At 47.2% G+C, this 15,422-nt stretch overlaps 1 pseudogene; it reads right to left on the bottom strand.

Moving 5' to 3' along the window:
* Positions 1–5,327: 5,327 nt before the first annotated feature.
* On the bottom strand, positions 5,328–8,116 carry LOC146871286 (endogenous retrovirus group V member 1 Env polyprotein-like; annotated as a pseudogene).
* Positions 8,117–15,422: the final 7,306 nt, after the last annotated feature.

The following is a 15,422-nucleotide window of genomic DNA, read 5'->3' as shown; positions in this document are numbered from 1 at the left end:
CTTCCCTGGGGTGGGTACACCCCCTATTATGCCACTCTCCAGTGGGAGGGGGGGCAGGAGCCTGTCCCTGGTTGGCTGGGTCCTCCCATCCTCAAGAGGGCGGGGACTCTAGGTTGTGCTTCACCTCACCTCCCCCACCTTAGGGGTGGAGTTGGCAGAGGTGGGCACACCTCTCTTCCTCACTTTGTTTTTCCCGCCGGGTCTCACGCCCAAAGTGGGGGGTAGAACCAGTGGGGACCAGTTGCTGAGTACAGCAAGTGGTCTGGAGAAGCTCACAAAGGCGGCATGCCTTTGAAGCTTCTCCTTCGTGAACCCTGCCAATCCTGGGGGAGGAGGCTTGGCACCTCGTCCCAGTATGTGCATTGTTTCAGGCCCCCGAGAGCAGCAAGCTCTCGACCCAGGGGTCCAGAAACATGTCTGGTGGTGGCAGCCTGCGCAGCCACTCAGTCAGGTCACTGGGAGTTGGTCGATTTTCAGGGGGCATCTCTAAGATGCCCTCTGTCGTGCATTTTACATGAAATCCCACACTGGCATCAGTGTGGGTTTAATGTGCTAAGAAGTTTGATACCAAACTTCCCAGTCTTCAGTGCAGCCATTATGGTGCTGTGGAGTTCTTAATGAAAACCTCCCAGCACCATATACTCTTAATGGCAGCACTGCACTTACAGGGCCCAGGAATGGACCTGGGCACTGTAGGGTTACAGGTCTCACACACCTGTACCCTCATCACTGGCACCCAGCTAGAGGGGTGACTGATGTATGCCAGGGCAGTGGTTTGTGGGCACGGCACACAGGGATGTGTGCCATGTCGTCTCTTTGTTTTGTTCTGCACCCAGACACTCAGCCTGCAAAGGCAGTGTGTGTGTGTCAGGGTACAGGGCCTCTAAGGGTGGCACAATAAGTGCTGCAATCCGGTACCTAGGGTACCATTTACCAGGGGCTGACATGTGGCCAGAGATGCCAATTGGGTTTAGGCTTCAATGCAGTTTTAGGGAAGGAACACAGGCCCTGGGTACCTGATTGGAAGGAGCCCAGGGCACACTCAGTCAAAGTACATCAGCAATTCAGCAAAAAGTGGGGGTATACCATGCAAGAAAGAGGGCACTTGCACACAGAACCCCCCCCCACCCTCCAACGAAAGATGATGAGACTAACCTTGCCCTAGAGAGTCTTCATTGTCTAAGTGGAAGAACCTGGAAAGTCCATCTGCATTGGCATGGGCTGTCCCAGGTCTGTGTTCCACTTCAAAGTCCATTCCCTGTAGGAAGATGCACCACCCAACAGTTTAGGATTTTCTCCTTTCATTTGCATTAGCCATCTGAGAGGTATGTGGTCAGTTTGAACCAGAAAGTGAGTACCAAACAAGTATGGCTTCAACTTCTTCAGGGACCAAACCACAGCAAAGGTCTCCCCTGTCAATGGCACTCCAACGCTGCTCCTTGGAGAGAAGCCCTCTGCTTATAAAAGCAACAGGTTGGTCTTGGCCTTCATCATTGGTCTGGGATAGGACCGCACCTATCCCTAGCTCAGAGGCATCAGTCTGCTCTATGAACTGCTTGGCATAATCTGGAGCTTTTAGAATTGTTGCCGAGCACATCAGGGTGTCAAAAGCCTTTTGGCAACTAACTGTCCAGTTAACCTTCTTGGGCATTTTCTTGGAGGTGAGTTCTGTGAGGGGAGTCTCAATAGACCCATATCCCTTCACAAACCTCCTGTAGTACCCAGTCAAGCCAAGAATGCCCTGACTTGGGTCTGGGTTGTTGGAGCTGCTCAGTCCAGGATGGCCTGGATCTTGGGCTGTAAGGGCTATACCTGGCCTCCACCAACAAGGTGACCCAAGTACACCACAGTGCCCTGCCCTATCCGGCATTTGGATGCCTTGATAATTAGGCCTGCAGTTTGCAGGGCTTTTAAAACCCTCCCAAGGTGGATCAGGTGATCCTGCCAGGTGGAACTAAAGACAGCAATATCATCACGATAAGCTGCACTGAAGGACTCCAACCCAGCAAGGACTTGATTGACCAACCTCTGGAAGGTGGCAGGGGCATTCTTTAAACCAAAGGGCATAACAGTGAACTGATAGTGCCCGTCTGGTGTGGAGAATGCGGTTTTCTCTTTTGCTCCTGGGGCCATGCCAATCTGCCAGTACCCTGCAGTTAAATCAAAGGTACTGAGAAATGTGGCTGCCCCTAATTTGTCTATCAACTCATCTGCTCTTGGAATAGGGTGAGCATCTGTCTCGGAGACAGAGTTGAGTCCTCTATAGTCCACACCAAACCTCATTTCTCTCCTTCCACCCTGTGGATGAGGTTTGGGGACCAGAACCACTGGGCTGGCCCAGGGGCTCTCAGAGGGTTCAATAACCCCTAACTCCAGCATCTTGCTGACTTCAGCTCTGATGCTTTCCTTGACTTTGTCTGGCTGTCGATAGATCTTGATTTTGACAGGTGCACTGTCACCAGTGTCCACATCGTGGGTACACCAGTTTGCCAGACCAGGGGACAGGGAAAAGAGCTTAGCATGCTGTTGAAAGACTTGCTTGCAGTCAGTCTGCTGTTGGGCAGAGAGGGTGTCTGAAAAGACAACTCCATCTACTGACCCATCTTTTGGGATGTAGGAGAGGAGATCAGGGACAGGTTCACTCTCTGCTTCCTCTTCCTCGTCAGTCACCATCAGCATGGTGATGTCAGCCCTGTCATTGTAGAGCTTGAGGTGGTTCACATGTATAAACCTTTTGGGTGTCCTGCTTGAGCCCAGGTCAACCAAGTAGGTGACCTCACTCTTTTTCTCTAGGATAGGGTAAGGACCACTCCATCTATCTTGGAGTGCCCTTGGTGCCACTGGCTCCAAAACCCATACCTGTTGCCCAGGTTGAAATTCAACCAGTGCAGCTTTTTGGTCATACCAGTGCTTCTGAAGCTCCTGGCTGGCCTCAAGATTCTTGGATGCTTTTTCCATGTACTCAGCCATTCTGGACCTTAGGCCAAGCACATAGCCCACAATATCTTGTTTAGGTTCTTGGAGAGGCCTCTCCCAGCCCTCCTTTACAAGACAGAGTGGTCCCCTCACAGGATGGCCAAACAGAAGTTCAAATGGTGAGAAACCTACTCCCTTCTGTGGCACTTCTCTGTAAGCGAAAAGCAGACATGGTAAGAGGACATCCCATCTCCTTTTGAGTTTCTCAGTGAGCCCCATTGTGAGAAGTTGGCCTGGCATATGCTGTCCACTAGTTATAGGGGACACCTTGTACCAGTCCAATTCGACTCTTAAGGTGATAGGTTAAAAGACAACTTTTAAAGAAAGCTATCCTAGTGGTAGCTGTGGAGAGCAGCCTTCGGGCTAAGTCTTGAAGGAGTGTTAAGCTTATTGTTTTACCATGGATAACCTCTTGAATGACCAAATGAAAGAGTAGTCCACACATGTATATATTAAAAATATATGTATTTATTCTAAGAACAAATTCTACTAGTCTCTTGTGAGGCTGGAGGTAAAGATACAATTCAATAAAGCATTTAAACAACAATAAATAGCACTGGAATCACAGGGCCCCAGGGGGGACCAAACCATAAATTAAAAAAATGGTATAAGAACCACGACAGTTCTGCAGACAGTGCCTAGGGCACTTAGGATCGCTGGCCCCTTACGAAACCACCCAAGGTAGTGAGAAAGGGGACCCACGGGAAGCATGTGCAGTGTTTAAACTACAGTCGGCATCCCTATTAAACCCTATGGGGAATGTCGCGGTTGGAAATTACAAGAATCTGGACACTTCTAGCAGGAGTTCAAGTTCAGGAGTTTAGAGTTAAGCTCTTGGAGGGCCCACACCCACGAGACTACCGAGGTACCCCTGTTACCTGTCCCAGGGAAGCCGGGTGCATAGGTCGTTTTTGGTGTCGGTCGATGTCTCGTTTTCAATGGAAAAACGTGAAGAACTGCTGCTGGTGTGAAGCGTCGTCGATGTCGTGCAGATTGAAGATGTAGATCTTGAAGGTAAGGACCTGAAAGCAGAGGGGACAGAGTCTGGGTCACTAGCCAGTGACCAGGGAGCTCAGGAGAAAGAGTCCTTCAATGTCGGGTGTTTTCAGGTTGAAGACGGGTAGCTTGGATCAGCAGCCACGGGGTCCAGGAGGCTTCAAGGAAGGCCAGCTACTGGAGGGCAACTGCCCCACGAAGGATGAAGGCCGCTGCGGTGTTAGTGTCCGGATTGGATCCACTAAGCCTTGGCAACCGCAACCTACGCAAGAATTAGAAAACAGCTAAGGTTCAGACCCACGAGGTCTGAGCAAGGTCTCCAGCGAGGAGATGGTAGAGCAGGCCTGGAGCAACCAGGGGAGCCCTTTAAAGTAAAGATTGACCTCCGCTAGGGCCCACCAGTCGAGAGACAAGGGACTGCGGGAGGCAGCAATTTGGAGTGCGTAAAGATGAGCCCACGAGTCGCCGAAGCGGGTTGGAGCGTCGTCCTTTGGCACAAGTAATGCTGAGAGGTTGGCACAATGATGGGCCAAAGCACAACTTCCCCACTGGTCGGGGTCGTGTTGTCGTAAATTAATTCAATATTACTTCATCTCAGAATTTCTATACTTAATAATCATAATTTCAGTCAAAGCAAAGAGAGGAGTCCGTGGTGTTCGAGTAAAAAAGGGTCCAGTAACTCGAGTTAAGGGGAGAGCTCCAGCACCAAGCGGGTACAGGAGTGGTCTGCAGTTTTATTCACACATCAGAATATTTATACAGTTTTCAGTCAATAGGAAGAAAGGAGAAGTGACAAGAAAAAGGGAAGTGACAAGTAGTAATTTCCAACAGATGTGTCAAGGTAGGGGCGTGTCTTGTGAGAGGGCATGTGATGTGTGGAAATGTGTTCTCTTTCAGTTGAAGGCCCTTACTCATTCGGGGGTTTATCTCTGGCTTTGAGTCAAGAACAGGAACCATCTTGTGTAAAACAGGAACTATCGTGCAGAACCACAGAAATGTGTGTTCACAGTGTACAGCCTTGTGCTTCCTCTATTAGTTGGTGTGGTTTCAGGGCCTAACCTCGTGCTTCCTCTTTCAGTTGGGGGTGGTCACAGGGCAGCTGGTGTGACAGGCTGAGTCACCAACAATGAACAGGATGTGGCTGAGTCTCTGGCACAACTGGGGGAAGGCACACAGGCAGGCTTCTTAGAATTGGCTCGACCACAAGGAGCAGGGGGTTGTGCAAGATTCAATGGGGATGTGAAGGACAGTTTTCAGACAAGTTGCTGAGAGCATGTCACACACAAAATGGGTGTTTGTCTGAGGCAAATGGCTACCAGGCAGAAACAGGGAAATGATGGGGCACAACTGTCAATTTTATTTCCACATTCCCTCCTTGCCCCAGAGTGTACGTATATTATTTCTCAATTTGCATGAGATCATCTATACATTCTTGTAGCATAATTCTTTCCCTTTCTCTCTGCTGGACAAGTGGTTTAGGAATGCAGTTTGCAGCGCATAGACCGCACAGAGCAGGACCACATTGGATGCAAAGGCAGCATCCAGTTATTATCAGGAATATTATACCTGCTGCTGACAGCAGTTGCCATCCCCAGGACGATATTATCTTCCAGAACCAATCCGACCACGTCCAGGTGCCAGGTTCTTGATGTAAACTTACGGCTATCTTGTGTAATTTTGTTATGGCTGTGTATACAGATGGGGAATTATCAGGAATAAATATACAGCAGCTAGAGCCTATAATTTTACAGGCTCCGCCTCTGTCAGCCAGGATGATGTCAAGGACAAGGCGATTTTGGAGAGTAACCAATCGTATGGCGGACTGCTCCTGGGTTAAGCTCCCCAGGGCAGACGCCGTCTGGTTTACAATAGCCTCTAAGGTCCTTGTCAACCTGCGTATAAGCTTGCTGTTCTGTACAGGGCCAACAAAGAAGAAGAACCCTTTGTCAAAATCTGTATACTGTTCCTATGAGGTTTCTGTTTGGTCAACCAAGGAGGTATCGATCGTTCTTTTATGTCTGACATGGGGCACTAGGAGGTCTCGGTGGTAAGTGGATGGGGCCACAAAGACAGGGGGTAACAGGAATGCTATATAACAAGTTCCCCCCCAGTTCAAGGGCAGCTGCACATAGGCCGTTTGGCCACAGACGAAATAAGTATGGCGAGATGCTTGAAATGAGGACTTTCCTCTGTCTTCAAAACTTATAGTGGTATGACAGTCACTGTGTCCTAATGGAACAGAGCCATTTTTCTGGATGCACAGGTGTCCTTTTACTGGTGAGACAGAGATGGAAGGGGGACCAGCATTCTTTTTAGGTTTGGTATTTAACATCTTGTAGGACATGGTCATGTTCCCTTGCTTGTATTCTTCACTTTCTAGGACTGTTCCTGTCGCCTGAGGACTTCCATCCTTATTTGGGTAACAGGCAGCATTAAGTACCTTGTTTAAGTTCCCCCAAGGCCACCCATTCTTGCATGAATTATTTCCGTCAGGGCAGGAGGTGGGGGTGGTATCGTCAGCTGTTATTAGGGCGAACCAGGCTTCACAAGTCCCATTATAGGAAAATGGAAAGGGGAAAAGAGGCATCCCTCCCTTTTTCTGATGAGGTGGGAGGCGGCCACATATCCAGCAATTTGTGCTATTGCTGGCCTGATGAGTGTAGTGTAACATCTGTATAAAGGTATTGTTTTGCAAGGCTAGTCTATGGGCTTGTTCATGAGGGGGTAGGTCGTGATATGTGTGTTCCTGAGTGCTGTTGGGTGCATGAGAGGTGTGTGGTGTTGGAGGAAAAACAGTGTGGAGGATCCAACCAAGACACGTCATAATGGTTATGAAGAAAAACAATATCATTAAACATATGATAGAACCACTACGCAATTTCTTAAAGTTCTTGTTTCTGCGTTTCATTCTATCTTTTTCCCACATAGTCAAGGTGTTTAAATCCATCCCCATGCTCCAACCGCTTCACCACTGGACCTGCGCCCAGTGGACTTAATTAGCCAGAGTCCGGATGGCAGACCTCAACTTTGATTTATATTCTTGTTGTGGGGTCAGTTCCAAAGGCACAAAAGATTGTTCTGTTACAATGTCACTAGGGTTGGCAGCGTCGCCGGCAACAGTGTCTCTTCGTCCAAAATATTTCCGGCAGTGGCTCGCGTGTAGCCAGCCCTTCCTGCCTTCGACCTTCACCGCCGTCCGCGTGGTTAGGAGCGCGAGCTTCGGAGTCTTCCACCTGGGCTGAAGAGGACTGGTCCTGTCGAAGTTTCTTATCACCCAGTCGCCGGGTGGGATGGTGTGTTCTCCAGGGGCGGTTTTGTCAGGGAAGGCTGCAGCGACCTGTGAACGACAAGATTGGAGTGCAGACATCAAGGAAGCCAGGTAATCAGTCAATATTCTGCTGTCTACATCAGTAATTCTTTTAGGCATTGGCGTACCCCACATATTTGGTGGTCTGCCAAAGACCACCTCATACGGAGATAGACCAGTTCTGGAATGTGCTACCATACGCATGTAGAAGAGGGCAACCGGTAAGGCTACCATCCAGTCCACGCCTTTGTCTGTACATATCTTGGCCAATTTTGTCTTCAAAGTCTGGTTGTGTCTCTCTACTAGACCTGCTGCTTGAGGATGTCTTACGCAGTGAAATTTCCAAGTGTACCCTAACAGAAGAGACACTTGCTTCATGAGTTCAGAGGAGAAGGGCTAGCCGTTGTTTGAGTAGATGACGCGGGGCAACCCATATCTCGGGAAATATTCTCTTACTAGTTGCTTAGCAGTTGTCGTTGCAGTGTAATCTGGGACGGGATAGGCTTCTGTCCATCTGGTCAGAGCACATACTACAACTAGCACATACTTGTGACCTCTACATCTCTCCATCTGGATATAGTCCATTTGGAGAACTTCAAATGGATGGTCAGGGGGTTGGAATCCACCCTGCTCCACCTTTGTGCCTTTACCTGGGTTGAACTGATTACAAATCATGCACGTTTTAACTTTTTGTTTGGCTGCAGCTCTCAAATGTTTGTTGTGCCATATGTTCTGTATGCTGTCTAATATTGCTTTTTCTCCCAGATGCGCTGGTCCATGTATGGTGTTTATTATAACCTGTACCATAGCATCCGGCAGAAACCCTACTGCTCTTTCAGGTGTCATCCAACCCTGATCTGTAAGGACCCCTCCTTTTTCCTTCCATTCTAGCAGTTCCTGTGGTGTGGTGTGACTTTGGACATCCTGGATGTCAGAAAAGGGGTCTCGTATTGGCGGTGTAGTATATTCAATTCTGTGTTTGCTGCTAATTTGGCTGCACTGTCTGCGGAATAATTTCCTTTTGATATTTCATCGGTTCCTTTTGTGTGCGCTTTATACTTTGATACTGCAACTTTCGCTGGTAACTGACTGGCCTCTAAGAGGGCAGTGATGAGTGTAGCATGCTGTATTTTAGACCTGTGTGATGTAGGAATCCTCTCTTTCCACAATGTGCCGAAGTTGTGTACAACCCCGAAAGCGTACTGTGAATCAGTGTAAATGTTAACTGATTTTCCTTTTGCTAAGTGACATGCTCGTGTTAGTGCTATGAGTTCGGCTGCTTGTGCCGACAGTATCTCTATCTTGTGTGCTTCCAAGGTGTTTGTACCATTTGTGACGGCATAGGCTGCTGCTAGTCCTCCAGTGGGGAGTCTCATGCAAGAACCATCAACTAAAAGTGTCATTTCTGCCTTAGAAAGGGGAGTATCTTGTAAATCTGGTCTGGGTTTGGTCACTAAATCAATTATGTCAAAACAATCGTGAAGTTGTTCAGTAGGAGAGGTCAGTGGCAACAGTGTTGCTGGGTTTAAAATGTTGCATCGTCTAATCTCAATATGTGGCTGAAAAAGCGTCATCTCATATCCGGTGAGTCTGGCTATTGTCAGATGCTGTGTTTGCGTTCTGTTTAGCAGAAGTTCTACAGCGTCTGGGACCTGGACTATCCGTTGATGTCCCAATACAATAGCATCGCTTTGTCTAATAGCTTGTGCAGTAGCTGCTACTGATTTTAGACATGCAGGTAATGCTTGTGCTACTGGATCTAATGTACTTGAAAAATAACCACATGGTCTATGTCTGTCTGCTTGAAGTTTGGTCAGGACTGATAGTGCTGTACCTGAGTTTTCTGTTACAAACAAGGTAAAATCTTTGGTGTAATCAGGTGTTGCTAACAATGAGGCTTGACACATAGCCTTTTTAAGAGACTGAAAAGCTTGCGTGTGTTCATCTGTCCAGGGTAATTGTGGAGTAGCGCCAGCTTCGAGTGTTGTCAGCTGCACTAATGGTTTAGAAATGAGTGCAAATTGCGGGATCCACGGTCTACAATATGAGGTGAGACCAACAAAAGCTCAAACTTGTTTCTGTGTTGTTGGTTGTGGTATTTGTTGTACGAGCTGGATGCGTTCCTGTGTAAGCTGCCTACCCTCCTTTGACAGCAAGTGCCCTAAGTATGCCACTTGCTGTAAACAAAATTGGAGCTTACCAGGGAAACTTTATGGCCATTTGAAGCTAGGAATTCTAGTACTAGTAGTGATGCTTCAGCACATGCTGCGTCAGATCTGGCCGTAATGAGGATATCATCAACATTGTAGTATGCTGTATCCGTGGGCATTTGAATAGTGTCCAATTGTCTTTTCAGCGCTTGGCTATATACACTTGGACTTTCGGTGAAACCTTGAGGAGCTCTTGTGAATTGGAAACTTCGTCCTTGTAAAAGCCGAAAAGGTATTGACTGTCTGGGTGAATGGGTATACTGAAGAATGCGTTTTTTAAGTCAATGACAGAAAAATGCGTTGCTTCTGCATCTATGGCTGTGAGTAAAGTGGAGATGTCTGGGACCACAGGGTGTTGTGGAATGACACATTTATTGAGCTCTCTCAAATCCACCACTAGTCTGTAGACAGGTGGTGTTCCTGGTTCCACTTTTTTATGAACTGGTAAAACAGGGGAATTGCAAATGTTCGAAGTTGTTTCTTTAATCGCACCTGACTGTATTAGGTCCTGAATAATTAACATTAATGCTTGTTCAGCTTGAGGTGGAATTTTGTATCGTCTTATACGTGGTAGTTGGGCTCCCTCTTTCAGTGTAACCTTGTGAGGTGTTATTTCCATACATCGTACTGTGGTGGAATCAGTGGCCCAAAGGGTGTGTGGCAAATCTTTCAAACGCTCGTCTAATTCTCTACTTGGGTAGTGGCCCTTAAAATCTCGTAGAAATAATCTGACATCTTTAGGTGAGCAAACAATAACAGCTCCTAATTCTTTCAATGTTTTTATACCAAGCAAATTTTCTGGACGTGATTTTGTCAATATAAGATCTGTAGTTGTCGTGAGGGGACCAACCTGCAAGGGCAGTGGTTTTGACGTGGCGTTTGTCACAGGTTGTCCGGAGAAACCCAGAGAAATACTTTTTGAACCCGAGAGGAGCCTCTGGGACCTCTTGATGGCTTATTGTTGTTTTACTGGCCCCAGTATCTAGTAGAAACTTTCTATCCTCCCCAAGAAGTCGGACCTTTATAAATGGGCCTTTCTGATCTACTGGGATGGGGATTAGGGGCAGTTTGTCATCTTCTCTCCCTGGGCAACATCATGAAAAATCTGGGTAGTATTCAGTGTAGTCGCTGTCTATGTTGTTTATTTGGGCCATTTGCGTTGTCGGTGGAACTGAAGGTGTTGAACTGTCTTGGGAAACATTCTGTTTTGGCTGATATGGACGAGGCTGTGTCTTACCAGTAGCCAAATTGTGCTTTAAGACAGGGCAGTCTTTAACGAAGTGTCCCGTCTTTTTGCAATAATTACAAGTGCTCTTCACGTTTGTCTGGCTACCTGGTGTCTGTTGGCGCTGGGGTGCAGTTTGGGCTACTAACGCTTTCATCTTGGTGTCTTTCATGCGTTTCTTATCATTCTTCTTCATCCCTAATGCGATTTTGGTGGTATTGTAGCATTTGTAACACCTGTGGTGGTGTATGTGCTTGCCAGGTACTTTCTACTTTTAGTACTCTTTCCTTAATAGCTGGCAAGGCATTGTCTACTAATTTGGAAACAAACAGATGCGGGTAAGCTTCGCTTGTCGGCGTAAGGCCGCTATTTACCGCAAAACATTTTTCAAGTCTGGTGTAATAATCTCCTATGTCTTCACCATGTTTCTGTTTGCAGGAGGAAATGGTATCCCAGTCCTCCTTTTTCACTGTCAGTAACTGTGGTAGCACCTGTAAAATAGTGCCAGGAAGTGCTTTTAGTCTGTCTCCTATACCTTGACCTGCTACTCTAGTATTTTCGTCATTCTGAAGTTCGGTCCATCTAATGTGTTCACCTGCTACTTCCCAATCTTTCTCTTAGTTTGTCATATATACCCGATGGCAACAATAATTTCAGAATTGCTGTGATATCAGAAAGAGTATATGTTCCCATCATTAATACATCTCCTAATTCTTTAAAGAATCCAGCAGGATCATTTGAGTGGGAGGGAACCATCTCTTTTATCCTTAGTAACTCAAGTTTTGTCAAGGGTACATAAATAAAAACGCGTTGTAGCGCGCCATTCGTGTCAGCTCTGGGGTGGACCTCTCTCATGGGGAACTGGCGTGTTTGAGGAAGTCTATTAATTGGTCCACAAGTATTATTGAAAGATTTATATTCAGTCGTTTTCTGGTATTTCTGTCTAAAATCTATAAGTGTGTTGAGAAAAACTGAACTATTGTGGAGGAACATGTTATCAGCGCAGTCAGACAGAAAATCTTCGAGTCTTGGATCATGTTTAAAATGAGTGTCATTGAGTGTGATGAGATGTTGTACCATGTAGAGACTTTCTAATCTTTGATGTGAGCGTGGTAATGCTAGAAAAAGTTGGGCTATGAGATCATTGTCATATATCTTATATTGAGAGACCCATAGGGTCGCGGTTCTGGCTATTTCCTCCTCCTCCTCCGGTGTAAGCGGAGGTTCCTGGTCTAACCAGTAGTCTAATGCATTGGATGTTTTTTCAAATAACTCATCTGGAGATGACCGTTCAGAGTGACCTTGGAGGAATGTAGGCGGGGGTGTTCATGAATTAGGGGCGGAAGAACGAACGGGTAGGGTAGGACTTTTTCAGTAGGTTCAGTAATTTCCTCCTCAAGTTTCTTATTCTCTTCATTTGTTTGCAAGTTTTGCAGAATACGGGTCACATTACGGGTGAACCTGTCTAGTGCATCATTTATAAGTTCTACGACGGACGCGGAGCCGCAGACGACGCCTAGCGACGCGCAAGGGGTATTGCTGACGAAAAATCTTCCGGATCCAGTTTGACGCCTGGGGATATTCTAAGGTGAGGAATCTAACTAACGTGTTTCTTTCAGATCATTGTGTCCAGTTAACCAACCATCCAGTGTCTTTACTGAGTAGTCTACAAAATCAATCCAGGACTGGTTCTGGGTTTTGTGATCCCCCCCTGAATCTAAATCTGTACTCCATAGTGGTGAGTCCAAATCCCTCAATCAGAGTTTTCTTCATGAGATCATAGGACCCTGCATCTGGCCCAGAGAGGGTCAGAAGCCTGTCTCTGCAGTTACCAGAGAACAATTCCCACAGGTGTACCCCCCAGAGAGTTCTCTTCACCTTCCTCATTTCACAAGCCCTCTCAAAGGCTGTGAACCATTTGGTGATGTCATCACCCTCCTCAAATTTAGGGACAATCCCTTTGGGGATTTTAGGATCAGAGGATTCCTCCCTGTCCTTATTTTTAGTATTGCTGCCACCATTGATGGGTGCTAAACCCATCTCCTTTCTTTCTTTTTCTAGAGCCAGGAGTCTGGACTCGAGATCTAATCTTTTGGCCAGCCTTGCTAAAAGGCTGTCCTCATTGAGGCTATCCTCAATGCCCTCACTGGAACCTGTACCACCTGTGTGGCCTCTAGGTCCCCAGGGGTTGATTCTTGGAGTTAAGGGTCTGGGAACTCTTTCCTCTCTAGGGATTATTGGGGGTGGGCCACCAGCCCTGTCCTCCTCATCCCCTTCCTCATCTGACTGGTCATCACCATTTTCAGATGGGTGGGCCTGGGCATACTCAGCCAGGAGCTCCCGGAGCCCTTGTTTGGTTGGATGCAGACCCATTGGTATATTTTTAATTTTACATAAGGACTTACCTCCCTGAAAGACAAGTGAAGGTAAGGGGTGAGGTCGAGCTCCTCAACCATGTCCTGTATGATATCTTGGTTATCTTCACTAATAGCTGGGTTCTGTTTTTGAGACATTCTAACAAAGTTCTAATCCCCCTCCCCTTGACTATAGTGACTTCGTTTCTAAAATTCTAAAGGGACTTAAGCAAGGCCCTAACAAGACTTTTAGTAGTTTGGTAAAAATGCCAATTTTTAAAAATCAGAATTATAAAGGCAATTTAAGAGTTCTGTTGTGTGATCAGATGCAAACCAAGTAGTTCAACAAATGCAAGTTTGTATCCCACCGCTGATTCACCAATTTAAGAAATTGGCTCTATACATACCGCACCAAAGTGAGGTACAGTGTGTATAGAGTCCAAGAGTCTCCAGAGGTTTGGTAGAGGTTAAAGTTAGATAGAACCTTACTCTCTAAAGTGGTAGCTTGATCGAGCAGTAAGGCGGTATCAGAGGACAGTGTAAAGCATTTGTTGTACACACTCAGTCAGCAAATGGTCTCACACACTCAAGAACTGAACTCTAAGCCAATTGTTTTGTATACAAATATATACTGTTGTTTTATTTCTAGAACCAAGCAAGCCTGGTACAGGTAAGCATATAAATACTTTGCAGTAGTAACTGACTTGTTTGAATTGTAGTATAACTGGTACTGGTTTTGATTACAGGTTTAAGAAAGCAGTTTGCAACACACTGCAGGTATAGTACATTCAATTGAATGGGCTTTTTAAGTAAAATGCAGTTAATTACTTTTCAGATTACTTTTCTAACCACAGGACTGGATCCTAGATTCAGCCCTGGGACATTTCCTGAAAACAGGTGAGTAAATGCGTTTTGGTTAAAGGTATGATTTTTAAGGAATATTATTGCATTTCAAAAGTTGACACAAACTTTTTCACATAGAATCACCAATGTTATCCTATGGGAGGAAATTCACTTAGCAGGTAAGTTAGGTTATCGTTACTTTTTCTTACTCAGTGCTGGATCCTGGATTCAGCACTGGGACATTTCCTGAAAACAGTTGAGAAAATGCGTTTTGGTTAATTGGCTGATTTTTAAGGAACATTTGCAGTTTTCAAAAGTCGACACTTAGAAACCTTTTGAGAGCAAAAGTGTCAATGTTATCCTATGAGGAAAAATGAGTCATCGGTTTCAAGGTAAGTAATCGGTCTTTTGAGTTGTGGTTCTGGGGTTAGACTCAGGGGTCTCCCAGGGTCAGTGATGCACTGTTGTTGCACCTTCAGCAGCACTCAGGCGGCCGGGTGCATTGTGTTGAGGCCCAATGTTATCCTATGGGGGATAGGGGGACGGTTGGTGGCTGCTGGCAAGCAGGCCACAGGGTTGTGGGAGCAAAGCTCCTAGGGTTAAGCTCAGGGCACGTTGGGGACCAAGTTAGCACCAAAGGGGCCCCCCTCATCGGCGCTAGGGCAGCCGGGTGCAGTTTTGAGGTCGGGTGCCCTGTTGAATTCAATGGAGATTCTCCGGGACAAAGAAACACTGCAGGCTCGGGGACGAAGATCTTCCAGGAGTGACCACCCCTTCGAGGGGTAAGTTGGGATGTAGAGGCACCACTGGGTTGGGCACACAAGGCCGTGGGGTGACTGGTGCAGGGGTGCTTTGGACGTCGGATTTTCTTACCCACTCTGGTCGCGGCGGGGGGGGGTCTCCTGGATTGAGGCTGCAGGCGGCGTCTGGAGGCAGGTCAGGGGTCGCCGGATCTCGGGTCAGGATCGCTGGGGGGACCTCCTCGTGGTGTTTGTTCAGTCAAACACAGGCCGGGCTCGGCGGGTGCAGACTGTGCTGAATTCGTGGTTTCTTGCTGGCAGCAGAAGCTGCAGTTCAAACACGTCCGCTGTTCACGGGAAAAGCAGCTTGGAAAGTAAATGCAGGCAGGTCCTCCGGGGTTTTTGAGGTTGCTGGCCGCTGGACATGCCGGGGTTTTGCAGGAGCAGGTTCGAGGGTAGACAGGCCTGTAGGGCTGAGGCCAAGCCAGTGGGCGGCGTCTTCTTGTTAGCTCTGTACGGCTTCTCGTCCTTCTTTCCTTGTGGTTGCTGGATCTGAGGAAGGAAGGTTCAGGGTGCCCCTAAATACTAAATTTAGGGGCGTTACAGGTAGGTAAAGGGGAGGGACCAATGGATCCCTTCCCTGGGGTGGGTACACCCCCCTATTCTGCCACTCTCCAGGGGGAGGGGGGCAGAAGCCTGTCCCTGGTTGGCTGGGTCCCTACATCCTCAAGATGGCGGGGACTCGAGGTTGTGCTTCACCTCGCCTCCCCC

The sequence above is a fragment of the Triturus cristatus genome, chromosome 1_1, assembly GCF_964204655.1.
Source record: "Triturus cristatus chromosome 1_1, aTriCri1.1, whole genome shotgun sequence".
NCBI classification, from domain to species: Eukaryota; Metazoa; Chordata; class Amphibia; order Caudata; family Salamandridae; genus Triturus; species Triturus cristatus.
Note: the sequence above shows the minus strand (reverse complement) of the source record. Positions and strands in the feature narration are given on the sequence as shown.